Source organism: Giraffa tippelskirchi, chromosome 11 (assembly GCF_054371585.1).
Source record: "Giraffa tippelskirchi isolate mGirTip1 chromosome 11, T2T-mGirTip1v1.2.pri, whole genome shotgun sequence".
Classification (NCBI taxonomy): Eukaryota; Metazoa; Chordata; class Mammalia; order Artiodactyla; family Giraffidae; genus Giraffa; species Giraffa tippelskirchi.
The window spans coordinates 114,560,618-114,587,924 of NC_137285.1; the positions used below are offsets into that span (position 1 = coordinate 114,560,618).

Genomic DNA, 27,307 nt, shown 5'->3' on the forward strand with positions numbered 1-27,307 from the left:
AACCCCTTCTCCTCCTGCCTTCAATCTTTCCCAGCATAAGTCTTTTCAAATGAGTCAGTTCTTTGCATCAGGTGGCCAAAGTACTGGAGCTTCGGCTTCAACATCAGTCCTTCCAGTGAACACTCAGGACTGATTTCCTTTAGGATGGACTGGTTGGATCTCGTTGCAGTCCAAGAGACTCTCAGGAGTCTTCTCCAACACTACAGTTCAAAAGCATCAATTCTTTGGTGCTCAGCTTTGTTTATAGTCCAACTCACATCCATACACGACTACTGGAAAAACCATAGCTTTGACTAGATAGACCTTTGTTGGCAAAGTAATGTCTCTGCTTTTCAATAAGCTGTCTAGCTTGGTCATAACTTTTCTTCCAAGGAGCAAGTGTCTTTTAATTTCATGGCAGTCACCATCTGCAGTGATTTTGGAGCCCAAAAATATAAAGTCTGACACTGTTTCCACTGTTTCCCCAACTATTTGCCATGAAGTGATGGGACCAGATGCCATGATCTTAGTATGTTGATCAGTCTTCTATTATACCATCTTGAATTTCTAAAATAAATCCTAGTTGGTAATATGGATTTTACTGTACATTTTATCTACTAGTACTTTGTTTAGAGTTTTTCTTTCTAAATAAATGGATGAGCTTGATCATCTTTGTTTTGTATTATCTGTAACCAATTTGGTTGTTAAAATGTTTGCTAGTGGGAATCCCCTGGTGGTCCAGTAGTTAGGACTCTGTTCTTTCATGGCAGGGGGCATGGGTTTGATCCCTAAGTTACAGAACTAAGATCCTGCATGCCATGAGACACAGCCAAAAACAAACAAACAAAAACTAACCAAAAATTGCTAGTAAAATTAATTGGAGAGTTTTCTATATTTTTATGTCTCTGGGAGTAATTTAAATAGACAAATAATAATTTGTCTTATAGCTTAGATGAAGCTGAGTTCTAAACCCATTTGGTTTTAATGCCATTTTTTTAAAGAAAAATTTATTTATTTATTTGGCCATACTGGATCTTAGCTGTGGCACATGGAATCTTCAGTCTTCGTTGTGGCATGCAGAGTCTTTTAGTTGCAAAATCTTGGTTACAGCATTTGATCACTTAGTTGTGGTCTATGGGATCTAGTTCCCTGACAAGGGATCGAGCACCGGCCCCCAGCATTGGGAGCTTGGAGTCTTAGCCACTGGACCACCAGAGAAATCCCTTTAATGTCATTTTCAATGGTAGATTTTTTTGGTCATTTTTCAACAAATTTTATATTTGGTCTATTCAAACTTTGTATTTCCTTTCAGATTAATGTTGACAATTTTAATTTTGTTAGAAAATTATCGATTTTCTATAGATTTTCAAATTTGTGCCTATAGATTTTGCATGAGATATTCTCTTAACTCGTTTAAACTCTCTTTTGTCTTTGGTTAGAAATTGGTTATACCAATTTACAATTCCATCTAAAACAGGAAAGAGTTTCTGTTTCCTTCTGTCTTCTTCCATTCTTGATGTTATCAGATGTTAAATCACCAAGCTGATGTGTACAAATTTTATCACAGTAATTTTCATTTCTCTGATTATAAATAAATGTGAGTATTTTTTCATGAGTTTATCAGTTTATGATTCTCTGTCACTGCTGAAAATATGTTCCTAACCTTCACCTCTTAAAAAGTTATTTGTAACTTCCAGTGCTGGTCAAGATGGGTTAAGTCCACTACAGCCTGTATTTCCCACAGATTATAACTAATAACTTGGAATAAAAATTAAAAAAAAAAAAACTACTTTAAGTCTCTGAAAAATTTTAAAAAAAAGTAATATTCAGATTGGGGAAGGAAGTCAGATCCTGAAGAAAAATCAATATGGGAATGAATTCCTGGTTTTGCTTCCTCCTTTCTATCCCAGCTTTAACCCATGGGTGGCTCCAGTCATAGAACTGTAACAGGTATGGAGAGTAAATCTCAGAGAAAAACTTCTTCTGGCAAGAAGACCAAGGAAGGTAACCTCTGCTCTTTATGCTTGAAATGAGTTTCTTATAGGCAGCATGTAATTGGGCCTCACTTTTTTTTTTTTCTAACCTATCTGACAATTTTTGCTTTTAATTAGAGCAATTGGACCATTTACACACAATATGATTACTGATATTATTCTGTTTCCTTCCCCCCTACCTCCGCCATTTGTCCTATTTTTCTTTGATCCTTTTACCCTCTTTCTAACTTCTTTTAGATGAATTGAATACATTTTGTGATTCTATTTTATCACAAAAGTTATGAATAGATTATTAATTTTAGCTCTTTTTATTATTTTAGAAGCTGCTCTAGGGTTTGTAATATACATTGTTGACTTATCACATTCTACCTTCAAGTGATATTACGCCACTTTATATGTAGTATAAGAACTCTTCAATAGTGTGCTTCCATCTCTTTCCTCATAAACTTTGTGCTATTGTTATGTTGCTGTGGTTGTTGTTCAGCTGCAAAGTCGTGTCTGACTCTTTGCAACCCCATGGACTACAGCACACCAGGCTCCTCTGTCCTACACTCTCTCCCAGAGTTTGCTCAAACTCATGCCCATTGAGTCTGTGATGCTATCTAACAACCTCGTCCTCTGTCGTCCCCGTTTCCTCGTGCCCTCAATCTTTCACAGCATCAGAAACATTTTCAATGAGTCAGCTTTTTGCATCAGGTGGACAAAGTATTGGAGCTTCAGCTTTGGCATCAGTCCTTCCAAAGAGTATTCAGGGTTGATTTCCTTTAGGATTGACTGGTTTGATCTCCTTGCAGTCCAAGGGACTCTCAAGGATCTTGTCCAGCACCACAGTTCAAAAGCATCAATTCTTCAGCAGTCAGCCTTCTTTAGGGTCCAGCTCTCACATCCATACATAACTACTGGAAAAAATATAGCTTTGACTATATGGATCTTTGTCGGCAAAGTGATGTCTTTGCTTTTTAATACACTATCTAGGTTGTTCATAGCTTTCCTTCCAAGGAGCAAGCATCTTTTAATTTCCTGGCTACAGTTTACTGTCTCCAGTGATTTTGGAGTCCAAGAAAATCAAATCTATCTCTGCTTCCACTTTTTCCTCTTCTGTTTGCCATGAAGTGATGGGACAACTATTGTTACAAGTTTTCCTTTTACATATGTTATAAAACCCACATTGAGTCATTATTGCCTTTGTTTAAAGGGTCATTAGCTTTATTAGAATTTATATAAAATAAATAGATCTTATATATTTACCTATGTAGTTACTGTTTGCAGTGTTCTTTCTTTGTGCAGATCCATTTTTGAAATCTTATTTCTTTTTGCTTCTGCCTGAGGGATTTCTTTTACTATTTCTTGTGGTGTGGGTCTGCTGGTGGTAATTTTTCTTTCTTTTTTGTTTAGCTTTTGAGTATCTGAATAAATCTATTTCATCTTTTCTTTTGAAAGATATTTATGCTGAGTATAGAATTCTAGGCTGATATTTATTTTCTTTCACGGTTTTAAAGATTTTGTCTGATGTCTTCTCATTTGCATTGTTTCTGGGAAGTTATTCCTGTTCCCCCGTATGTTTTATATTGCTTTTTATGGGTTTATTTAGGTATAATTGATAAATTATAAGATATTTATAGTGTACCTTGTGATGATTTGCTATGCATGTACATTGTAAAGAGATTCTCACCATCTCATTAATAAATACATCCATGATGGGACTTCCCTGGAGGTCCAGTGGTTAAGACTCTGCATTTCCACTGCAGGGGGTACAGGTTTGATCCCTGGTTGGGCATTCCTGCATGATGCAGTGTGACCAAAAAAAAAAAGACAAACCTCAAAAAACACCCAATCAGAAAAAAAAAACAAACCCACATTCACTACCTCACATATTATCTTTTTTTTGCTAAGAACATTTAAATTCTACTCTTTTAGAAAATTTCAGTTATAAAATAGTGTTATCAACTGTAGTCACCTTGTTTTACATTAGATCCTCAGACTTTTTTCATTTTATACCTTAATATTTATATCCTTTTACCAGCCGCTCCCTATTTCCCCCACCTTCAGCTCTGGCAATCACTTTTCTACTCTCTGTTTCTATCACTTTGACTTGTTTTTTAAGATAACACATATTTAAGTGATAGCATGCAATACTGGTCTTTCTCTGACTTGTTTCACTTAGCATAATGCCCTCAAGTCCTATCCTTATTGTTGCACATGGCAGGATTTCCTTCTTTCTAATGGTTGAATAATATTCCATTGTGTGTATGTTTATGTAAGTGTGTCTGTCTATCTTTCTTTCTTCTTTATCCATTCACCCTTGATGGAAACTTAGGTTGTTTCTGTGTCTTGGCTATTGTGAATAATGCAACATGAACAACATGCAACAAATATCTCTTTGATACTATGCTTCCATTTCCTTTGGATACATACCCAGCAGTGAAATTGCTGGATCATATGGTAGTTCTATTTTTAATTTTTTGAGGAAACTCCATACTCTTTTCCATAGTGGCTACACCAATTTACATTCCCATCAATAATGCACAAGGGTCTCCTTTCTCCGCATCCTTGTCAACACCTATCTCTAGTTTTTTTGATAGTAACCATCCTAACAGGTATGAGGTGATATTGTGGTTTTGATTTCATTTCCCTGATGATTAGTAATGTTGAACACCTTTTCATGTACCTATTGGTCATTTGTATGTCTTCTTGAGAAAAAAATGGCTATTCAGTTTTTAATTGTATTGTTTTTTGCTATTGAATTTTATGAATTCTTTATATATTTTAGATATTATCCCCTTACCAGATATATGATTTGAAAATATTTTCTCTCATTCAGTAGGTTGCCTTTTCATTTTGTTGATGGTTTTCTTTGCTGTGTGGAGTTTTTTAGTTTGATATAATTCCATTAATTATTTTTTTTGCCTTCGTCTTGGTGTCAAATCCAAAAAATTATTGCCAACACCAGTGTCAAGGAGCTTACTCCCTATCTTTTCTTCTAGGAGTTTTATGGTTTCCTGTATTACATTCAAGTCCTTAATCTGTTTTGAGTTAATGTTTGTGTATGGTTTTAAACAGTGGTCCAGTTTCACTTTTTTGCAGGTGGCTGTCTACTGTTTTCCCATCATTTATTAAAGCTATCCTTCCCTATATAGTATTGGCTCATATGTTTAACTTATATGCAGAATACATCATGAGAAACGCTGGACTGGAAGAAGCACAAGCTGGAATCAAGATTGCCGGGAGAAATATCAATAACCTCAGATATGCAGATGACACCACCCTTATGGCAGAAAGTGAAGAAGAACTAAAGAGCCTCTTGATGAAAGTGAAAGAGGAAAGTGAAAAAGTTGGCTTAAAGCTCAACATTCAGAAAACTAAGATCATGGCATCTGGTCCCATCACTTCGTGGGAAATAGATGGGGAAACAGTGGAAACAGTGTCAGACTTTATTTTTGGGGGGCTCCGAAATCACTGCTGATGGTGATTGCAGCCATGAAATTAAAAGACGCTTACTCCTTGGAAGGAAGGTTATGACCAACCTAGATAGCATATTTAAAAGCAGAGACATTTCTTTGCCAACAAAGGTCCATCTAGTCAAGGCTATGGTTTTTCCAGTGGTCATGTATGGATGTGAGAGTTGGACGGTGAAGAAAGCTGAGCACCGAAGAATTGATGCTTTTGAACTGTGGTGTTGGAGAAGACTCTTGAGAGTCCCTTGGACTGCAAGGAGATCCAACCAGTCCATCCTAAAGGAAATCAGTCCTGGGTGTTCATTGGAAGGACTGATGTTGAAGCTGAAACTCCAATACTTTGGCCACCTCATGTAAAGAGTTGACTCATTGGAAAAGACCCTAATGCTGGGTGGCATTGGGAGCGGGAGGAGAAGGGGACGACAGAGGATGAGATGGTTGGATGGCATCACTGACTCGATGGACATGGGTTTGGGTAGACTCCGGGAGTTGGTGATGGACAAGGAGGCCTGCCATGCTGCGATTCATGGGGTCGCAAAGAGTCGAACACAACTGAGCAACTGAACTGAACTGAACTGACCACATATGCATGGGTTTATTTCTGGACTCTGTATTGTGTTCCACCAATCTATGTGTCTGTTTTTATGCCAGTACATACTGTTTTGATGACTATAGCTTTATAATATGATTTGAAAGCAGAAGGTGTGATGCAACATATTGTTTTGTTTTAGCTTTCTTAAAAAAATATGACTGCTTTTAGGTTTTTTATCGCTTGTTTTGAATGATTTATGATGGGAAGTGGTATGTTTTTCTTAATATTTCTTGTTCTTGTGGTTTGCTGAGGTTCTTGGATCTGTGGGCTTATAGATTTTACCCAATTTTTTAAATTATGATAATTATTTCTTGATATATTTTTTCTGCCCCTACGTTTTCTCTCCTTCAGGGACTCTGATTATAAACAAAATTAGGCCACTTAAAGTCTTCCCATAGCTCACTGATGCTATGCTCATTTAAGAAAATTTCTCTTTTCTTTCTAGTTTCTTTCTTTGGATAGTTTCTATTCTTCCATCTTCAAGTTCATTAATCTTTTTCTCTGCATAATCTAATTTGCCATTAATCCTATCCAGTATATTTATCATTTCACACATTGTAGTTTTCTCCTCTAGAATTTTTTTTTTGTTTTTGGTTCTTTTAAAAATGTCTTACATATCTCTACTCAACTATTTTTTAATGTGTGGAATATAATCATAGTAACTGTTTTAATGACTAATGTTTGCTAATTTTAATATCTGTGTCAGTTCTGATTTGGTTTTAATGTTTATATTAATTTTATCTCATTATGGGTCATCTTTTGCCTTTTTTTCTTTTGCATCTGAAATTTTTAAAACTTGTATCCCAGACATTGTGAGTTTTTCCTTGATAGATGCTGGATACTTTTGTTCTCACTCTTTGATCTGAGACACAGTTAAATTACTTAAAATCTTTCAGGATTTGTTTCTAAGATTTATTAGGCAAAGCTAAAGCAGTGCTTAGTGGAGACCTTAACTATTCCCACTGTTAACACAAGAGTCTTCTGTGTGTTCTGCCTCACACTCTGAGAATCATAAGCTTTCTCAGCCTGACTGGTAGGAACAGGCACCATTCCTAGCTATGTGAGAGTGCTGGACATTGTTCCTTCTAAATCTTTAGATGGTTCTTTCCCCAGCCTTGGCTCCTTTCCTCACACACATGTGCTTATTATACTCAGTTGAATACTCGAGAAGACCCTCTACAAACACTGGAGCTCTTTTTTTGTGATGCTTGGTCTTCTCTTGTACTCTTGTCCTATAAATGCTAGTAACCTTGGTCTCCTCAAGCTCTCAGCTACATCTACTCAAGTCAAGGATTATTTCCTTTTTGATGAATTGACCTCTTTATTATTATTTTCTTTCTGTATCCATCACTATATTCTTTGTTCTAATTCTTGGTATTACTAATGAAGTGACATCCTTCTAAGTATTCCACCCAATGCCTATGAATTAGGAGGTTTTCCATGTTGGCTGGCAGGAAAATGAACTATTCCTGGCTTGGTGCAAGCTTTGGGGATTTTCCCTCTGCTATTTTTGGTTGATTATTTCCCCATCCTTGGGTAGTTTTCTCACAAGCATGCTCTGATCTGTATTCAGCTGAAGACTCAAGAGGCTCTCATGATCTCTGGAGCTGTCTCTTGGCTGATCTTTCTCTTCTCTAGTTTTCTGTCCTGGGAGCTCTAGCCACTTCAGTCTCCCATCTTACAGCTCTCTCTTTTCAACATAAGGAAACTGCAAGTCTCTGCCTCCCTTCTCTTTTCCTGTGTTGTGGCAGGAAAATTCCCTCCAAGCAGTAAGCTGAGCAATTGTTGGGCACACCTTTTATGTTCCCTCTCTCTTAGGTGTCACTGTCCAGAAGTGGCTGATGACCAATATCTGAAGACCATTGTTTCATATAGGGTGTCATTTTGGGGTTGTTTGAAACGAAAAGCATATCCTATCTCTGTTACTTCATGTTGGCCAAAAGTGGAAGTTCTCATATTTGGTAACTTTAAGCATATCTATCTTATGGATTCGGACCCTACCTAAGATTTCAGTTATTACGTTGTGTTGTATGTGGGGCACACAGTTTACTCGTGGTGCATTAGTTTTCAAATGTCTAACATTGTTATCATTTATTATAAGCTCATCCTCAGTGGGCATTTTCTTTTGAAATCCTCTGGAGCCAGTCAACACTGAAGGGATATCCTTCCAGGGTAGTTTTGTATTTCTGTCTGCCAGGTTATGTTAATTTCTCAGTTGTTCAGTATTCCCACCTGTTAAAAACCCACAGAAGATAAACTGACAAAATATACAAAATAATTGTTTTTAACCACTGGACAACCTTAATGTCCTCAGATTACATGGAGAGAGTCAATTTCAAGTCCAAAGCCATGTATGTTGCAGGCTTACATTTTTGAATTGTCAAAGAGGCTTTTCCTATTTATCAATCTAGATCCTAAGAAAAGACTGACAAACTTTCTTATGATCCTTACGTGCTAATAGATAGTTTTTCCCCCTTAGGAGGTGCTGAGCTTTGTGTAGATATCTGATTTCTAACTCCTAGCATTACAAAAGGCTTTTCTGTCCTTACAAGGGTGTGGAAATCCAAATCCCTAGGTTACTGAAACTGGCATCACTTTCCTTCCTCAAGGACCTTCACAGAGTCACTTCTTGTATTTACTATTCTGATTTTCAGTTTCTTCTTCATTTCTAGGATGTGGAGATTTGTCTTTATTTCTTATGGTATTAACTATTAAAATATATATAACTATATATTCAGAGTAGGCAATGGCACCCCACTCCAGTGTTCTTGCCTGGAAAATCCCATGAACAGAGGAGCCTGGTAGGCTGCAGTCCATGGGGTCGCTAAGAGTCGGACACGACTGAGCGACTTCACTTTCACTTTTCACTTTCATGCATTGGAGAAGGAAATGGCAACCCACTCCAGTATTCTTGCCTGGAGAATCCCAGGGACGGGGGAGCCTGGTGGGCTGCCATCTATGGGGTCACACAGAGTTGGACATGACTGAAGCGACTTAGCAGCAGCAGCAGCAACTATATATTAGTATACTATATAGTTTTATATATTTAATATATAATTATTTAAAGTATATGTGTGTGTGTTAGTCACTCAAGTTGTGTCCAACTCTTTGCAACCCCATGGACTGTAGTCTGCCAGGCTCTTCTGTCCATGTAATTCATCAGGCAAGAATACTGGAGTGGGTTGCCATTCCCTTTTCCAGGGGAATATAACTCTTCCAGATAACTACATGACATCTTTTTGATTACTAGTTAGTGGCAACTTAGTGAAGCTTCCAGCCTTCAATAATTTGCAATTAAAAAATAAGTACCTAACTACAGACAAGACAAAGGATTTTAAAAAAGATATTGTCAGTAATTAAAGGAAGTGGTGGTTGAGAAATGGGACCAGGGAAAGAAAATAGCAAGAGAAAAAAATTGGGATCCAGGACAAAGGGGATATGTGAGGTAAAACTAATAATCACCATTCACTCACTGACAATGTGTAGGTCACTTAACACGTGGTGTCTCACTGTTTGAGCCCAGGGAACCAGGTGAGAGGTCTGATTTTAACTGACTCTGTTATTTGTATTAAAATGTGCTGCCTCCCTCAAGTGTGTAGAACACACTGGATTCTTGTGAGAAAGAAGAATGAGGATAAGATTATTTTAGCCCCTTTGAATGAACATCTTGATCCTGATCTCACTATTTTGCAGTGAGAGTATATGCATATACAGACATATATGTATGTATATATATGTACATATACATATGTAATTACATATTATATATGATAATAATGATGATTTTGTCTATACTTATACCTCCAAAGCAGGATTTTTTGTGGCGATTCAGGCTATGTGTCTATCTGATTTTGTGAGTGGGAATTTGCTGGATGTCAGGCCTAGACACTCTGGCACTGTGTTGGGTGAAATTTTTCTGTAAAAGGCTAGGTAGTAAATATTTCTGGCTTACAGGCTGTGTGTTCTCTTCTTGCAACTACTCAACTCTGCTATTATAGCATGAAAGCGGCTATAAACAATATGTAAATACATGAGTGTAGCCCCGTTCCAATTACATTTTATTTACAAAAACAGGCAGTGGGCCAGAATTAGTCTGTGAGTTGTAGTTTGCTGACCCCTGCTCTTGAGTCTGTTCAATGATGAAATGCCATAATCACATGCATTTATCCATAAACCAAGCCTTCCGCTGTACTCATGAACCCTTCAGGGGCTGAGTCAGATGGAGTCTGGATAGCAACTCTTGAAATTCCAGCGAGAGTTGAGAGAAAATGAGATGTACTCTCTGGAACACAGCTCTTTTCTTATCAGAGAAAAGTTGAACAATGCTGGTGATGGCCAGGGAATTTTCACAGAGATAGTTATATTATTCCATTGATACTTTGAATCATTCTTGTCTTCTCAGAGCCTGATGGGGCTGGTAGAATAATCAATGTGAGGTTGGATTTTTAGATTATTACTTGTTAGAGAAGTGTGTGAGTTTTAAAGAAAGTTTTTTAAAAAATTGTTTTGTGTTAATCTTAACAGTTAGTTTAGTAATTTTATAAAAATACGAAGTGGCTGGGCCAAATAGTGACTTTCCAGTCATGACAACTTCCCCTTTGATTGCCATTGATCTTAGTTTCATCGAGGGTATAATAGGCGAGGCTGAATTTGAATTGGTACCCACTGACCTGATTTGACTGCTCAAGACTCTGGGACCCAGAGAATGGATAGGGCCTGAATGATGTTGTCCTAAGCATCGAGGTTAAATAGATTCACTTGGCATACAGAATATCATTTAAGAAACCATGATTTTTTTTAGTTTGCCTTCTGTTTGGACTAGGACTTTCTTATACAGCATTTCTGTTTTCTTCAGGGAGTTTCTTGATCGTTTTTTCTTTGTTTTGTCCCTGCAGTGTGGCTTGTGGGATCTTAGTTCCCCAACGAGGGATCAAACCCAGGCCCTTGGCCATGAAAGCACGGAGTTCTAACCACTGGACTGCCAGGGAATTCCCCTTCTTGGAGTTTCTAATTGCCTTTCTGTTCTTGTGTTGATAAAAGGATAATGTGCCTTCATCTTATAATCTGATCTATGCAGTTTCCATTTTTAAATGAAATTTTCTATTAAATTTTTGGAATATAAATAAAATTTTAAATAGAAAATTTAATTTTTGGAATATGGTATACATTTCCAAGGGTCAGATGTCAGTAATTCTAAAATAGTCTCCTTCTGACTTTATTCCTTTATTTGCTCAATTCCTATAGTACTACTCATTATTATTAGTTTATTAATAATCTTTTCATTGAATTTTTATGCCTATGCAAGCCAATGCACATAATGTTTTTTTCTTCTCTCCTTTTTACACAAGGGATCATATAAACATTTTCTTGCTTTTCACTTAGCAATATATCTCCATGATCTTTTTGTGTTAGTCCATAGAGAACTTTTTCATGTGTTTTTACAGCTGCAGTTTTCCGTTGTTTAAATAACCATAGTGTATTCAGTCCTTATTTTATTGACATTGTAATCTTTGGCTAATGACAACAATGTTGCAATGAATAACTCTGTCCACTGGTCATTTTACATGTGTCTAAGTATAGAATAAACTCCTAAGAGTGAATTTTTGGGTCAAAGGTTATATGCATTTGAATTCTGATAATTATTGGCAGGGACTTCCCCAGTGGCTCAGTAGTAAAGAATCTGCCTGCCATGCAGGAGCCACAGGAACAGCGGGTTCGATCCCTGGGTTGGGATGATTCCCTAGAGGAGGGCATGGCAACCCACTCCAGTATTCTTGCATGGAGAATCCCATGGACAGAGGAGCCTGGCAGGCTACAGTCCATGGGGTCACGAAGAGTCTGACATGACTGAAGCGACTTAGCATGATCACATGCAATTATTGGCAACTTGTCCTCAATACAGGTTGTATCATTAAAACCCCTAATGGAAATGTATAAAAATAAACATTTCTTCAAAGTGATGTCATCACATCAGTCTAAAATCTTTTGGATTTTTGCTAGACTGATGAGAAATAATATCTAAACATAGCTTTCATTTACATTCCTTTTTGTTATGAATAAAGTTGAATATTTTATATGCTTTATGAATTGTATATATTTTTTCTGTGTATTTTTCATATCCTTTTCCAGTTTATTTTTTAAACTGTAGTTTAGTTTTTTTCTCGTCTCTGTCTAGGACATTTTATATTGTGAGGAGATTAGCCTTTTGTTCTGAAAATAATTGCAAATATTTTCCCAATTTGTCATTTACCTTTTGCTATTTTGGTTGTTTACTAACTAAGCTTGACTTATGTTCAGTCAGTTCAGTCGCTCAGTCGTGTCCGACTCTTTGTGACCCCATGAACTGCAGCACGCCAGGCCTCTCTGTCCATCACCAACTCCCAGAGTCTACCCAGACCCATGTCCATCGAGTCGGTGATGCCATCCAACCATCTCATCCTCTGTCGTCCCCTTCTCCTCCTGCCCCCAATCCTACCCAGCATTGGGGTCTTTTCCAATGAGTCAACTCTTTGCATGAGGTGGCCAAAGTATTGGAGTTTCAGCTTCAACATCAGTCCTTCCAATGAACACCCAGGATTGATCTCCTTTAGGATGGATTGATTGGATCTCCTTGCAGTCCAAGGGATTCTCAAGAGTCTTCTCCAACACCACAGTTCAAAAGCATCAATTCTTCGGCGCTCAGTTTTCTTCACCGTCCAACTCTCACATCCATACATGACCAATGGAAAAACTATAGCCTTGACTAGACGGACTTTTGTTGGCAAAGTGATGTCTCTGCTTTTAAATATGCTATCTAGGTTGGCCATAACCTTCCTTCCAAGGAGTAAGCGTCTTTTAATTTCATGGCTGCAATCACCATCAGCAGTGATTTTGGAGCCCAAAAAAATAAAGTCTGACACTGTTTCCACTGTTTCCCCATCTATTTCCCACGAAGTGATGGGACCAGATGCCACGATCTTAGTTTTCTGAACGTTGAGCTTTAAGCCAACTTTTTCACTCTCCTCTTTCACTTTCATCAAGAGGCTCTTTAGTTCTTCTTCACTTTCTGCCATAAGGGTGGTGTCATCTGCATATCTGAGGTTATTGATATTTCTCCCGGCAATCCTGATTCCAGCTTGTGTTTCTTCCAGCCCAGCGTTTCTCATGATGTACTCTGCATATAAGTTAAATAAGCAGGGTGACAATATACAGCCTTGACGTACTCCTTTTCCTATTTGGAACCAGTCTGTTGTTCCATGTCCAGTTTTAACTGTTGCTTCCTGACCTGCATACAGGTTTCTCAAGAGACAGGTCAGATGGTCTGGTATTCCCATCTCTTTCAGAATTTTCCACAGTGTATTGTGATCCACACAGTCAAAGGCTTTGGCATAGTCAATGAAGCAGAAATAGATGTTCTTCTGGAACTCTCTTGCTTTTTCGATGATCCAGCGGATGTTGGCAATTTGATCTCTGGTTCCTCTGCCTTTTCTAAAACCAGCTTGAACATCTGGAAGTTCACGGTTCACGTATTGCTGAAGCCTGGCTTGGAGAATTTTGAGCATTACTTTACTAGCATGTGAGATGAGTGCAATTGTGCGGTAGTTTGAGCATTCTTTGGCATTGCCTTTCTTTGGGATTGGAACGAAAACTGACCTTTTCCAGTCCTGTGGCCACTGCTGAGTTTTCCAAATTTGCTGGCATATCGAGTGCAGCACTAATGGCCGTCTGAGGAGGCCTTACAGATAGCTGGGAAGGGAAGAGAAGAGAAACGAAAAGCAAAGGAGAAAAGGAAAGATATTCCCATCTGAATGCAGAGTTCCAAAGAATAGCAAGGAGAGATAACAAGCCTTCCTCAGCGATCAATGCAAAGAAATAGAGGAAAACAACAGATTGGGAAAGACTAGAGATCTCTTCAAGAAAATTAGAGATACCAAAGGAACATTTCATGCAAAGATAGGCTTGATAAAGGACAGAAATGGTATGGACCTAACAGAAGCAGAAGATATTAAGAAGAGATGGCAAGAATACACAGAAGAACTGTACAAAAAAGATCTTCACGACCCAGATAATCACGATGGTGTGGTCACTCACCTAGAGCCAGACATCCTGGAATGTGAAGTCAAGTGGGCCTTAGAAAGCATCACTACGAACAAAGCTAGTGGAGGTGATGGAATTCCAGTTGAGCTATTTCAAATCCTGAAAGATGACTTATGTTAGAGTAGTTCTTTTTTTGTCTTCAAGTTGTTTTTTGTTTTTTACAGGAGTCAAAATTAAACAATTTTATTTGTGGCTTTTCGATTTTGTGTTTTGATTAGAAAATTTTCCATTCCAAGGTTATAAAGAAAATTGTCTACTATTTTATCTAATACTTTATAATTATCATTTAACATTTCAAGATTTGATGCTTTAGAATTTATTCTGGTATGCAGTGTGAGATATGGTTCTAACTACATCTATCCTCATTATTCACAGATTCTGCACTTACAAATTCACCTGCTTGCTAAAATATGTTCGTTACTCCAAAATCAATACTCACCATGCTTTTGCTGTCATTTGTGGACATACAAGGAGTGACGAATATTGGAATTTCCTGTCACATGCATGTTTTCAGCTGAGGTTGACCACGATGATGCTCTGCCTTCTTGTTTCAGCTCTGGTACTGGAAATGAGTGTTCTTTTTGTGGTCTATTTAGCACCACATTTTGCATTTCTGTACTGTTTCTTGGGAATTTTGCTATTTAAAACGGCTCCCAAGTGTAGCACTGAAGTGCCGTCTAGTGTTTTCAGGCACAAGAAGGTTACAATTATAGTACCTTACAGAGAAAATATGGGCGTTATATAAGCTTTGTTCAGGCATGAGTTACAGTGCTGCTGGCCGTGAATTACGTATTAATGAGTCAACAATGTACATTAATAAGGGATCTTTAAACAGAAAGGCGCATAAAACAAGGTATTTGTTGATCAGTTGATAAAATGTTGTGACCAGAGGCTGGCAGAACCCTAATCCTGTATTTCTCCTAGCAAAAATGGTTCAGTATTCACTAATTCAGTATCTGCAGCTTTTTTGTAGAATATAACTACTGCTGGTAATTACCTAATGGTCCAGTGGTTAGGGCTCCGTGCTTTTACTGCTGAAGGCCCAGGTTCAATCTCTGGTTGGGGAACTAAGATCTCGCAAACCCACCCTTCACCCCAGCCTGGCACTACACACACACACACACACACACACACACACACATATATATTTTAAACTACTGCTGATGAGAAGTGAATGTCTATGGTTTTCACAATGGCTACTAACTGCCCCAATACCATCACTGAATAGTTCATCTCTCTCCACTAATTTGAGATGTCTCCCTTATGGTACACTACAGTCTCATTGCTTATTCTTTCTGTTCATCAGTCTGTGAATTCATGTACCAAGAGCACATGAAGCTTTATAAAAAAACTTTAAAAATCTGCTAAGCATAGTTCCCTCATTTATTTTCTTTTTTTAGAATTTCTAGGTTATGTTTGTTTTTGTCTTTCATATAATTTTTAGAATCACCTTATCTAGTTCTGAAAAACTTACTCATATTTTTATTGAGTTGATTTACAAATTAATTCAGGAATAATTGACATCTTTATGACAGTGAGTCTTACTACTCACTTAGGCAAATCTTTTATTTTCTTCAGGAGAGTTTAGAAGTTTTCTTCATGTAAACCTTGCAAACTTCATTATTATTATTATTGTTACTCTCACTACTATTATTTCTGTGAGTTTATCAGTCTCAGAAATCTACAGGGCATCTATGGATGATGGGAAAAAGCACATATGCTCCAAGCCTAGTTGGTATATCTAAAGAATATTTTCACATAAATATTTAAGGATAGAGAAATGTAAATAAACCAAATCTTATGTGGAGTAGAAGAGATTAATAAAAATGTAGGAAAGGCTTTATGGTTCATTTAACTTACTTTAGCAAATACTTCTAGGGCTTTACTGTGAATCAAGCACTGTTCTAAGTACTTTATGATTATTAATTTATTTAGCCTCGCAACAACTGTTTAAGATGGGTTTATTACCATCATGACCCTCTTTTTACAAATGAAGAAGCTGAGGTAGACAGAGGCTTGAGGTCGCAGAGCTTGTTGAGGGGGCAGCTGGGATCAGACAGAGCTGACTGCTTTTAACCAGATGTTATTCTGCGTTATATGGAGGAGCAGTTGGAATAGAGACTAGATTATTATGGCCCAAATTGTAAAGCTTCAATGTGTAGAAAATAGGTAACTTGCAGAACAAATATGAGATTTTTATTCATGACTTGGGAGAGATCTCACAGTGTCATTAACACTGTGGAGGCTAGAGGTGGACTGGAATATAGTGGCAGAAGAGTCACCTTCATTTGCAGAGTTAGCCCCACGAGAGGGGCAGGGGTGGAACCTGGGTCCCTTGAATGAGAATCAATGAACCTGGGGGCGATGAGGATACCTGTGGGATTCTGTGCAGGCCACATGGCCATGGGGAATCATCCAGTGATCCCAAAAACTTAAAAAAAATTTGGCCACACTTCATGGCGTATGGAATTTTAGGTCCCCAACTAGGTATTGAACTTGTGCCTCCTGCATTGGAAGCACAGAGTCCTAACCTCTGGACCACAAGAAAAGTCCTGAAATTCAACTGTTTTTTATTCTGATTAATAAGGAGAGAGTGGCTGGTTTAATGGGACTGGGACGAAGCTATGTTATTTATAGCTATTTTGTTGTTGTTCAGTTGCTAAGTCATGTCTGACTCTGTGACCCCATGGACTCCCAGAGGGACCCCATGGAGCATGCCAGGCCTCCCTGTCCCTTACTGTCTCCTGGAGTTTGCCCAAGTTCATGTCCATAGAGTCAGTGATGCTATCTAACTATCTCATCCTTTGCTGCCCCCTTCTCCTTTTGCCTTCAGTCTTTCTCAACATCAGAGTCTTTTCCAGTGAGTCAGCTCTTCCCATCAGGTGGCCAGAGTATTGGAGCTTCAGCTTCAGCATCAGTCCTTCCAATGAGTATTCAGGGTTGGTTTCCTTTAGGATTGACTGCTTTGATCTCCTTACTGTCCAAGGTAATTTCAAGAGTCTTTTTCAGCACGACAATTCGAAAGCATCAATTTTTCGTCACTCAACCTTCCTTATGGTCCAATTCTCACATCCGCATGTGACTACTGGAAAGTTCCCCTTTGCTTTCTGCCACTAGGGTGGTGTCATCTGCATATCTGAGGTTTTTTGATATTTCTCATGGCAATCTTGATTCCAGCTTGTAACTCATCCAGCCCGGCATTTCGCATGATGTGTTCTGTATATACGTTAAATAAACAGAGTGACAATATACAGCCTTGTCATACTCCTTTCCCAATTTTAAACCAGTCAGTTGTTTCATGTAAGGTTCTAACTGTGGTTCTTGACCTGCATACAGGTTTCTCAGGAGACAGGTAAGATGGTCTGGTATTCCCATCTCTTAAAGAAGTTTTCACAGTTTGTCATGATCCACACAGTCAAAGGCTTTAGCGTAGTCAATGAAGCAGAAGTAGATGTTTTTCTGCAATTCTCTGGCTTTCTCTATGATCCAACAAATTTTGGCAATTTGATCTCTGGTTCTTCTGCCTTTTCTAAACCCAGCTTGTACATCTGAAAGTTGTCAGTTCAAGTACTGCTGAAAACTAGCTTGAAGGATTTTGAGCATAACCTTACTAACATGGCAAATAAGTGCAATTGTCCAGTAGTTTGAACATTCTTTAGCACTGCCCTTCTTTGGGATTGGAATGAAAACTAACCTTTTCCAGTCCTGTGGCCACTGCTGAGTTTGCCAAATTTGCTGACATATTGAGTGTAGCACTTTAACAGCATCATCTTTTAGGATTTGAAATAGCTCAGCTGGAATTCTATCACCTCTTCGATTTTTTTGTAGTAATGCTTCCTAAGGCCCACTTGAGTTCCTAAGGCCCGCCTCAAGATGTCTAGCTCTAGGTGAGTGACCACACTATTGAGGTTATCCCAATCATTAAGACCTTTTTTTGTATAGTTCTTCTGTGTATTCTTGCCACTTCTTCTTAATCTCTTCTACCTCTGTTATGTCCTTACCATTTTGGTCCTTTTTCAAGCCCATCTGTGAATGAAATGTTCCTTTGATATCTCCAATTTTCTTGAGGAGAGCTCTAGTCTTTCCTATTCTATCATTTTCCTCTATTTCTTTGCATTGTTCATTGAAGAAGGCCTTCTTATCTCTCCTTGCTATTCTCTGGAACTCTGCATTCAGCTGGGTATGTCTTTCCCTTTCTCCCTTGCTTTTTGCTTCTCTTCTTTCCTCAGCTATTTGTAAAGCCTCCTCAGACAACCACTCTGCCTTCTTGCATTTCTTTTTCTTTGGGATGGTTTTGGTCACTGCCTCCTATACAGTGTTATGAACCTCTGTCCATAGTTCTTCAGGCACTCTGTTTACCAGATCTAATCCCTTAAATCTATTCGTTACCTCCACTATATAATCATAAGGGATTTGATTTAGGTCATACCTGAATGGCCTACTGGCTTTCCCTACTTTCTTCAATTTAAGTCTGAATTTGGCAATAAGGAGTTCATGATCTGAGTCACAGTCTGCTCTCAGTCTTGTTTTTGCTGACTGTGTAGAGGTTCTCCATCTTTGGCTACAAAGAATATAATCAGTCTGATTTCAGTATTGACCATCTTGTGATGTCCGTGTATAGAGTCATCTCTTGTGTTGTTGGAAAAAGGTGTTTGCTATGACCAGTGCATTCTCTTGGCAAAACTCTGTTAGCCTTTGCCTGACTTCATTTTGTACTCCAAGGCCAAACTTGCCTGTTACTCCAGCATCTCTTCCTACTTTTGCATTCCAATGTCCTATGATGAAAAGAACATCTTTTTTTGGTGTTAGTTCTAGAAGATCTTGTAGGTTTTAAGAGAACCATTCAACTTCAGCTTCTTCGGCATCAGTGCTTGGGGCATAGACTTGGATTACTGACATGTTGAATGATTTGTCTTGAAAGGAACTGAGATCATTCTGTCCTTTTGAGGTTGCACCCAAGTACTGAATTTCAAACTCTTTTGTTGATTATGAGGATTACTCTTCTATGGGACTCTTGCCCACAGTAGTAAATATAATGGTCATCTGAATTAAATTCCCCCTTTCCCATCCATTTTCGTTCACTGATTCCTAAGATGTCGATGTTTACTCTTGCCATCTCCTGTTTGACCATGTCCAGTTTACCTTGATTCATGGACTTAAGATTCCAGGTTCCTATGGAGTATTGTTCTTTAGAGCATCAGATTTTACTTTCACTATCAGACACGTCCACAACTGAGTGTCATTTCTGCTTTGGCCCAGCTGCTTCATTCTTTCTGGAGCTATTAGTAATTACCCTTCATTCATCTCCAGTAGCATATTGGACACCTTCCAACCTGGGGGGGCTCATCTTTTGGTGTCGTATCTTTTTGCCATTTTATATTGTTCATGGGATACTCGTGACAAAAATACTAGAGTGATTTGCCATTTCCTCTTCCAGTGGAAGACCACATTTTGTCAGAACTCTCCACTATGACCCATCCATCTTGGGTGGCCCTGCACAGCATGGCTCATAGCTTCATTTAGTTATGCAAGCCCCTTCACTGCAACAAGGCAGTGATCCACAAAGTGGATTTACAAATATAATGCTACATAAGAATGGTTTGGTTAAGTGACAACATTGTCTCATTTCAGATTAGAGATGAGGATGGTCAGACCTATACCCTAAAACTCAGGGTGAAAGATTCCATTAATAAATAGATAAGAAAAATTAAAGAGGCATGGATTTATAGATTGGAACTGTGGAAAGAAAAAGTATATAGGAAGGATAACAAGAGATGAAGGAGATAATTGGCATTAATTATGCGCTGACTGTGCCTCTGTTCTTTACAGACATGTTGTAGCTCAGGAATAAACCATGAAGACAATGAAACAGAAGGTCTAGAAACAGATCTTTGCATTCGTGGAAATTTAATGTATGATAAACATAGCACATCAAAGAATGGGGATAGGAACACTGGGTCTCCACTTAAAAAGAGAGAGCTCAAATTCTATCCCCAAATAGGTTCCAGATGGAAGATAGAGTTAAACCTAAAAATAAAAATTTAGAAGAAGGAAATACACTCCTTTATCATCGTGAGTGGGAAAGGACACAAAAACCAGAAGCCATATGTAGAAAGAAACGGATGGACCTGATTACATCAGATTTTAAAGACTTTTGTGTGACACACTGTATTATATCAAAGAAATAGCCTAGATGAAGCTTTTTGCCACAGTTGTAATAATATTCAGAGTTCCTAAAATCAATAACCGAAGACAAAGAACCCAATAGAAAAAGTGGGCAAAGACAATGAGTAGGCAATTTATAGGAAAAATACAACTTGCCAACAATCAATGGAAATCAAGCTTAATGTTGCAGTACACCTGGAAAGAAAGTGTTAGTCACTCAATCATGTCTGACTCTTTAATGAATGAGGAAATACTATTTTTTACCTATATTTTTCAGTGATTTAAAAATTGATGGCATCTGTTATTGGGAAGGGGGTTAGGAAGCAGGTAGTCTTAATGAGGGAGGGAATTAAACTGATACAGCATTTTTGGATTCAAATGTTCATCCCCTCATATATAACAATTCAATTTCAAGATATCTATCCAAACAAAGGAGCATAGTGATAAGAACCAGGCCTTTGGAGCAAGGTTGACTGGGGTCCAAATCCTGGCCTGATAACTTATTCCCTGCTGACTTTGGGGGCAAGTCATTTAACCTCTTTTTTCCCTCAGTTTTGTCATCTGAAAAATGGAAATGATGATAATAACACCAACCTCAGATGGCTTTTGTGAATATTAAATAAGTTAATGCATGTAAAGTACTTATAATAGCATGATGATAATTACTATTTCTGTTCTACAAACTCAATAGCCAGGGTATTCAGTATTATTTGTAAAGGTCAAAAAAAATGGAAAGAAACCATCTATTTGAATAAAGTAACCATTCTTGTTACTTTAATGGGGAAAGGTTCAATAAATACTATTGAAGACCATGTAGACATTAGAAGAACAAAAGAGGCTGGTCATTCATTAGTTGAACCTTTCTTTCTTGGGGCTCCCAGTTGGAGCAGTGGTTAAGAATCTGTCTGCCAATGCTGCAGACACAAGAGATGTGGGTTCAATCTCTGGGTCAGGAAGATCCCCTGGAGGGGGAAACGGCTCCCTACCATATTCCAGAGACTGTTCTAAAACTGGAGATACAGTTGTGAAGGGAACAAAATCTTTAACTGTAAAAGAAGGTGCACCAAGAAATGTTCAGAAGGCAGTTGCAGAACAATGTGTTTGGAATAAATCTATTAATGATAAAAACTAATAATCATATAAAAATCTATGGATATGTGGAGTGTTGAGAAAAATATGTGGAAAGATACCCAACATCTTTTTTCATCTTTTAATATCTCTGAAGTGGGCATGCATCTGACAATCGATGGCATTTCAGATTACATGAAATCAGGTATGAGCAAAGGTAATCTCAGAGGTAGGATCTATGATTGGGTAAGTGATGAAAGACTTCTGTATTGTTCTATATACTTTAATATTGTTTGAAACTTTCCTAAGAGGCTTACTTGTGTAAGATAACAACAACAAACATAAGATGTTGCAAAAAACTTGAACGAACTTTTTGGCCAACACAATACTTGTTTATCTTTTATCCTTTGGAGATGAAATGGAAAGACGTCTTCTTGCAAACACTGGAGATAAGATGAAACAAAAAAATAAACTCCAGAGCTCCCAGTGTCTCCATTCTTTCTGTATCCTAGTCTAATGGTGCTAGAATTAAAAAAGTCTTATCTTTTTTTTTTTTTATAGCGTTTCTCACAATTTTATTAAAAAATTTTTTCAAACATACAGATTGAATGAATTACACAGTGAACAGCTATATACCCACCTCTTTGATTCTACAGTTAACATGTTGCTACATTTGTTTATCTCATATTTGCCCATCCAGAATGAATAAACAGACAGATGTACACTAAAAGACCAGTTGCCATGAGAACACAGCATTCAGGGTGGGGCTTAATGTTAGGAAGGGAAATCAATATTACCTGAGGTTCACTAGTCAGGAGACGATGGTGAATTTGAAGTTCTCTCTTTGCAGAGAGGCATGGAAGCCTGAATTTTCAAAGCAAGGTAAGAGGAAGGAACTAGCAGTGATACTACGGCAGTCAATGAAGAAGGGAAAAATTTGAGAATCCATAGAAAGAAAAAAATCTAAGCAAAGCAAATCAAGACTCTAGATGAAATAAATCAGTACGAAATCCAGAGGTGAAAACATGAGTATTTTCCTCTAAATGATTGTGTGTGTTAGTCACTCAGTCGTGTCCAACTCTTTATGACCCCATGGACTGTAGCCCACCAGGCTCCTTTGTCCATGGGATTCTCCAGGCAATAATACTGGAGTGGGTTGCCATTTCCTTCTCCATCTAAATGATTAAGTAATGAATATTAACATAGGAGAGGAATCCTCAAAGGCTCTGTTGCTGCTGCTGCTGCTGCTGCTGCTAAGTCGTTTCAGTCATGTCCGACTCTGTGCGACCCCATAGACGGCAGCCCACCAGGCTCCGCAGTCCCTGGGATTCTCCAGGCAAGAATACTGGAGTGGGTTGCCATGTCCTTCTCCAAAAAAGTCTTATCTTAACCGTTCCTACTACAGAGAACTCTTCTCAAAGGTTTACCACTCCCTGGTACCAATGCTACCATAGTGGGAAGGAGAATCAGAGCATAGAGCTTCCAGCAGAGAGCATTTCTCAGTATGACCAGCACAAGAGATGTTTAGGGGACATGCAGAAGTCTCTGAATGCATAGGCTCAACCTTCCTTTTTAGTGTGGCAGTAAGATATGTTCTTTTTTCTTTAATTGAAGGATAATTGCTTTACGACATTGTGTTGATTTCTACCATACACCAACATGAATCAGCCACAGGTATACATATGTCCCCTCCCTCTTAAACCTCCTTCCCACCTCTCACCCTATCCACCCCTCTAGGTTGTCACAGAGCACCGGTTTGAACTCTCTGAGTCATATAGCAAATTCCCACTGGCTAACTATTTAGTAAGACATTTTCTGATGAGCTGCTCTTTGGGGGAGAATGTGACTATCATGGTATCTAATTTAAAATGGAAAATCCCACTTCTACCATTGTCCTCCATCAGATGTAGCCTTTCCTAAAAGCTGGAAGGAGTTGTAATGTGAGAATTCTGGTGAACTCACCTGGTCTCTTGAGCAGTTTTAAACGATACAATGAAGCCCTTCTGGAAGATGAAAATGCACTGGGTTTGAGTCCCTCTCTTTAGGAAGGACAGAGAAAGCTGTAAGGATGAGCAAGGTAGGGAAGAGGGGGATGGGCACACTCCCCTAAAGTCATTTTCTTGAAGATGAGAGAAAGAGGAAGGAGTATAAAGATCAGCTGAAGAAGTGGGGCTCTGATGAAATTCTTTTAATGAGCTCCCATCCGCAGCCGTGCGGGAAGTGGCCCGTACCATTCCACTCCTGGGCCGCTGTAAGAAAGAACTGAGCAGTGTGCTTTTTGTCGGGTCATGGATGTGAGCGAGGGCGGAGACATAGCTGGTCCTCTGCAAAGCATCCTCGGGCCAGTGGCACGTTGTGCATTTTTCTGAGACTTTGGATCATTCGCAGTTTGCCCCATAACTCCCACACATTTGCCTCTTAGTGTCCCAAAGCTCTCCCTGCTTCAACGTTCCCATAGGAATGTGGATGCCTGCCAAGCGACCTCATGAACATTCCATTCATCTCCTTGGCTGGGAGGCAGCAAGGAAGCCAAATTGGCTGATATTTAACTGTTTGGGCCCCAAATTCACTCTGCAATGAATGCCAAGCTTGTTGGAATTTTCCAACAATCATGAAGAAAAACAGAAGATAAAACAAAAGAGAAATACTTATTTCTTCATATGACCCCATCTGAAAGACAGTATTTTTAAAGGTAGCCTAATGAAAATCACATTCTCTGGTTCTCCTTGTGAAATGGTCTTCCAGTGGACAGGCGTTTTGAAGTAATGAGGCTTTGTGAGGTGTGACTAAAAGCAACGTGACTATCTTTTTTTTCTTCTCCTCAGCAAACACAGCAGAATATAGCCATCCAAATGAAGGTTGTTGTCTTCCAAGTAACCTCAGAGGGATGAGGGATGTTATTCTGCAATTCTAAGATGCTCAAACGTGTGCAACATTCCTTTTAGGGAATTTCTCTCTGAGTCTTGTTCTCACTGTTTTGCTTGCTGTTTATCATTCACTCAGCATGGTCTTAGACACCTCCTGTGTGCCAAGCCCCCTGCCAGGCCCCTGAGGACAGAGTGAGGGGGGAGATGCAGTCTCACTGAGTGATGGTAAGAGGTCCCCAGGGGCCAGTGGAAAACGTTAGCCCAACCAAGGTTTGAATCCCAATTTGTTTTGTGTGGGTTGTGTAACCTTAGGCAACTTTTAAAAACTCTTTGAGTCACAATGTCCTCATTCCAAAAATAAAGATGGTAAAACCTACTTCATAGGATTGCTTTGAAGGGAAAATCAGATAAAATGTGTAGTAAGTAGCTTTAATATAGAGGCTAATACAGGTTAATCAAGATTGCCGGGAGAAATATCAATAACCTCAGATATGCGGATGACACCATCCTTATGGCAGAGAGTGAAGAAGAACTAAAGAGCCTCTTGATGAAGGTGAAGGAGGAGAGTGAAAAAGTTGGCTTAAAGCTCAACGTTCAGAAAACTAAGATCATGGCATCTGGACCCATCACTCCATGGGAAATAGATGGGGAAACAGTGGGAACAGTGTCAAACTTAATTTTTTGGGGCTCCAGAATCACTGCTGATGGTGACTGCAGCCATGAAATTAAAAGACGCTTACTCCTTGGAAGGAAGGTTATGGCCAACCTAGACAGCATATTTAAAAGCAGAGACATTACTTTGCCAACAAAAGTCCATCTAGTCAAGGCTATGGTTTTTCCAGTGGTCATGTATGGATGTGGGAGTTGGACGGTGAAGAAAGCTGAGTGCCGCAGAATTGATGCTTTTGAACTGTGGTGTTGGAGAAGACTCTTGAGAGTCCCTTGGACTGCAAGGAGACCCAATCAATCCATCCTAAAAGAGATCAATCCTGGGTGTTCATTGAAAGGTCTGATGTTGAAGCTGAAACTCCAATACTTTGGCCACCTCATGCGAAGGGTTGACTCATTGGAAAAGACCCTAATGCTGGGTAGGATTGGGGGCGGGAGGAGAAGGGGACGACAGAGGATGAGATGGTTGGATGGCATCACCAACTCGATGGACATGGGTTTGGGTAGACTCTGGGAGTTGGTGATGGACAGAGAGGCCTGGCTTGCTGCAATTCATGGGGTCGCAAAGAGTCGGACACGACTGAGCGACTGAACTGAACTGAACTGAATACAGGTTAAGCGCTCAGCAGATGAGAAAGCTGGTAATTATAATTGAATTATATAGCCAGTTCAATCATCTTATTTGGACAAGACTCTAAATGTACCTTTGGAAAAATCAATTATTTTAATATTGTTTATATGGGTAATACAAGATACAAAGTGCAAAGCAAATAAAAATTAAATGATGAAAACAAAACCTCTTCCTTTCCTTTGTCCCTCTGGCACTAGTTTTCCTCCCCAGGGGTAGCTAGTATGACTAGGATCTATTTCTTGGATATGGGTCTCTAACAACATTTGTTCATTCTTGCTACATCATTCTGTTTCTAATGATTATTTGGCATTCCATTGACTGCATGTATCATAATTAATTTAGCCAGTCCCTTTTCGATGAACATTTGTTTCTGATCTTTGGCCATGACAATGCAGCAAAGACCATTCTTGAGCTTGGCTTTAAGTAAGAATGATGAACCAAAGACATACGGTGGACTCCTAAGACAGGTTGGACAATGTCTTTGGAATAAGGTAACTAGTTGGAAGCAGATAATGCTGATCTGAATGGATTCCTTCTGGACTGTTGTCTCAAAAAATACTTCACTATTCTATTCCTAGAATGTTCATACCACTCCCCAAATCTGCCTATTTGAAAAGTGTACAGTCTACATAATAATACTGCAAAAACTGAGGTATTTTCAAGCAGACATGACTGCCATAAAACCCCTCCAAGATACATAATAAATGGACTAGTCTTTCTTTGGTTGGCAAAAACGAGTCAAGGATGCAGAAATTACAGACAGCTACTCTAGGAGTAGCTGTTATGAAGATTCACACTCTAATTTTCTGCCACAGCTTGAAACAGCAAAATGTATTAAAATGTGCCACATTGGTTAACATGCGTTCGATTAGATGAAGCCTGCCAGTTTGGAAGGAGAGCAGATACTCCTTGGTGGCCATCTTTGCTGTTGCCCAGGCCTGTGTGTGGCTGTGTGGGCTGTGTGTGGAACTGAATTAGAGAAAACCTATATGTGAGGTTCTGGACCTGGGGATTAGCCTTCCTGGATGAATCATTATTTCTGAATCAGGAGAAAGGCCCATGTGGAAGGAAGGCAGGGGAATGGAAGTCTTTCTAAGAAGTCTCTGCTGTCAGAGGCACGGAGGCTCAAATGAGCTCCATGCAAATGAAAACCGGTCCCAACACCGTCTTGAGCCAAAGAAAATTCTTGGTTGGGGTTGAAAAAATGTCAGATAAATAGTTTCTCCTTGCTTCTCAGCAGGCCCCGGCTATCACTGCAGTCCAGATCTGGCCTCTGAGCAGTTCTGGCAGGTTTATCTTGGACCAGCCGCTGTGATGAAATCGCAGTAATTCCAGGTTTCCCTCAAATCTAGACTGAGCCAAAGGCAATCTGGGCTTCTAGCATCCGGCTTACTTCACTGCCCTCCCTCCAGTCCCTCCTCAACTTTCAAGCTTCTGATTTTTTTTAAAACTGAGATGGGGATGGTGGACAAAACCCTTCCAGGGCAGCCCAGAAATCTGAAAAATGTCTGTTTCAGGTTAGTTCAAGACACGTATATGGAGCACAGTGAATCTGTTTAGGTGGGCTAGGTGGTGTGATGCTGACGGACATGCGTTGTGTATCTGATGATACGCCAGCCTGGTTACCAGACTCCCTACACAAAAGCTCTCATTTAATTCACCAACAGCACCACGAGGTGGGAACTGTTGTCCCTATTTTACAAAAGAGGAAACTGGGTCTCAGGAAAGTTACCTTAGAACTCAGCGGCAAGGAGAAGTATCTGGATTTGAATCTGGCTGAAGCCTGGATCTCAGGCCTCTGCTTGTTCTTA

At 39.0% G+C, this 27,307-nt stretch overlaps 1 long non-coding RNA gene across 2 annotated transcripts in view; it reads left to right on the forward strand.

Moving 5' to 3' along the window:
• The window catches only part of LOC145526742 (uncharacterized), a 127,367-nt gene that overhangs the window by 97,923 nt on the left and 2,137 nt on the right, over positions 1-27,307 (forward strand). Inside the window, exon 3 of one of the 2 annotated variants that reach the window (XR_014069138.1) lies at positions 14,472-15,459. The exons of the other annotated variant lie outside the window; for it this stretch is intronic. This is a non-coding gene — a long non-coding RNA (uncharacterized LOC145526742). Of the gene's footprint in view, positions 1-14,471; positions 15,460-27,307 lie in introns of those variants that run through there. 2 annotated transcript variants of the gene reach the window in all.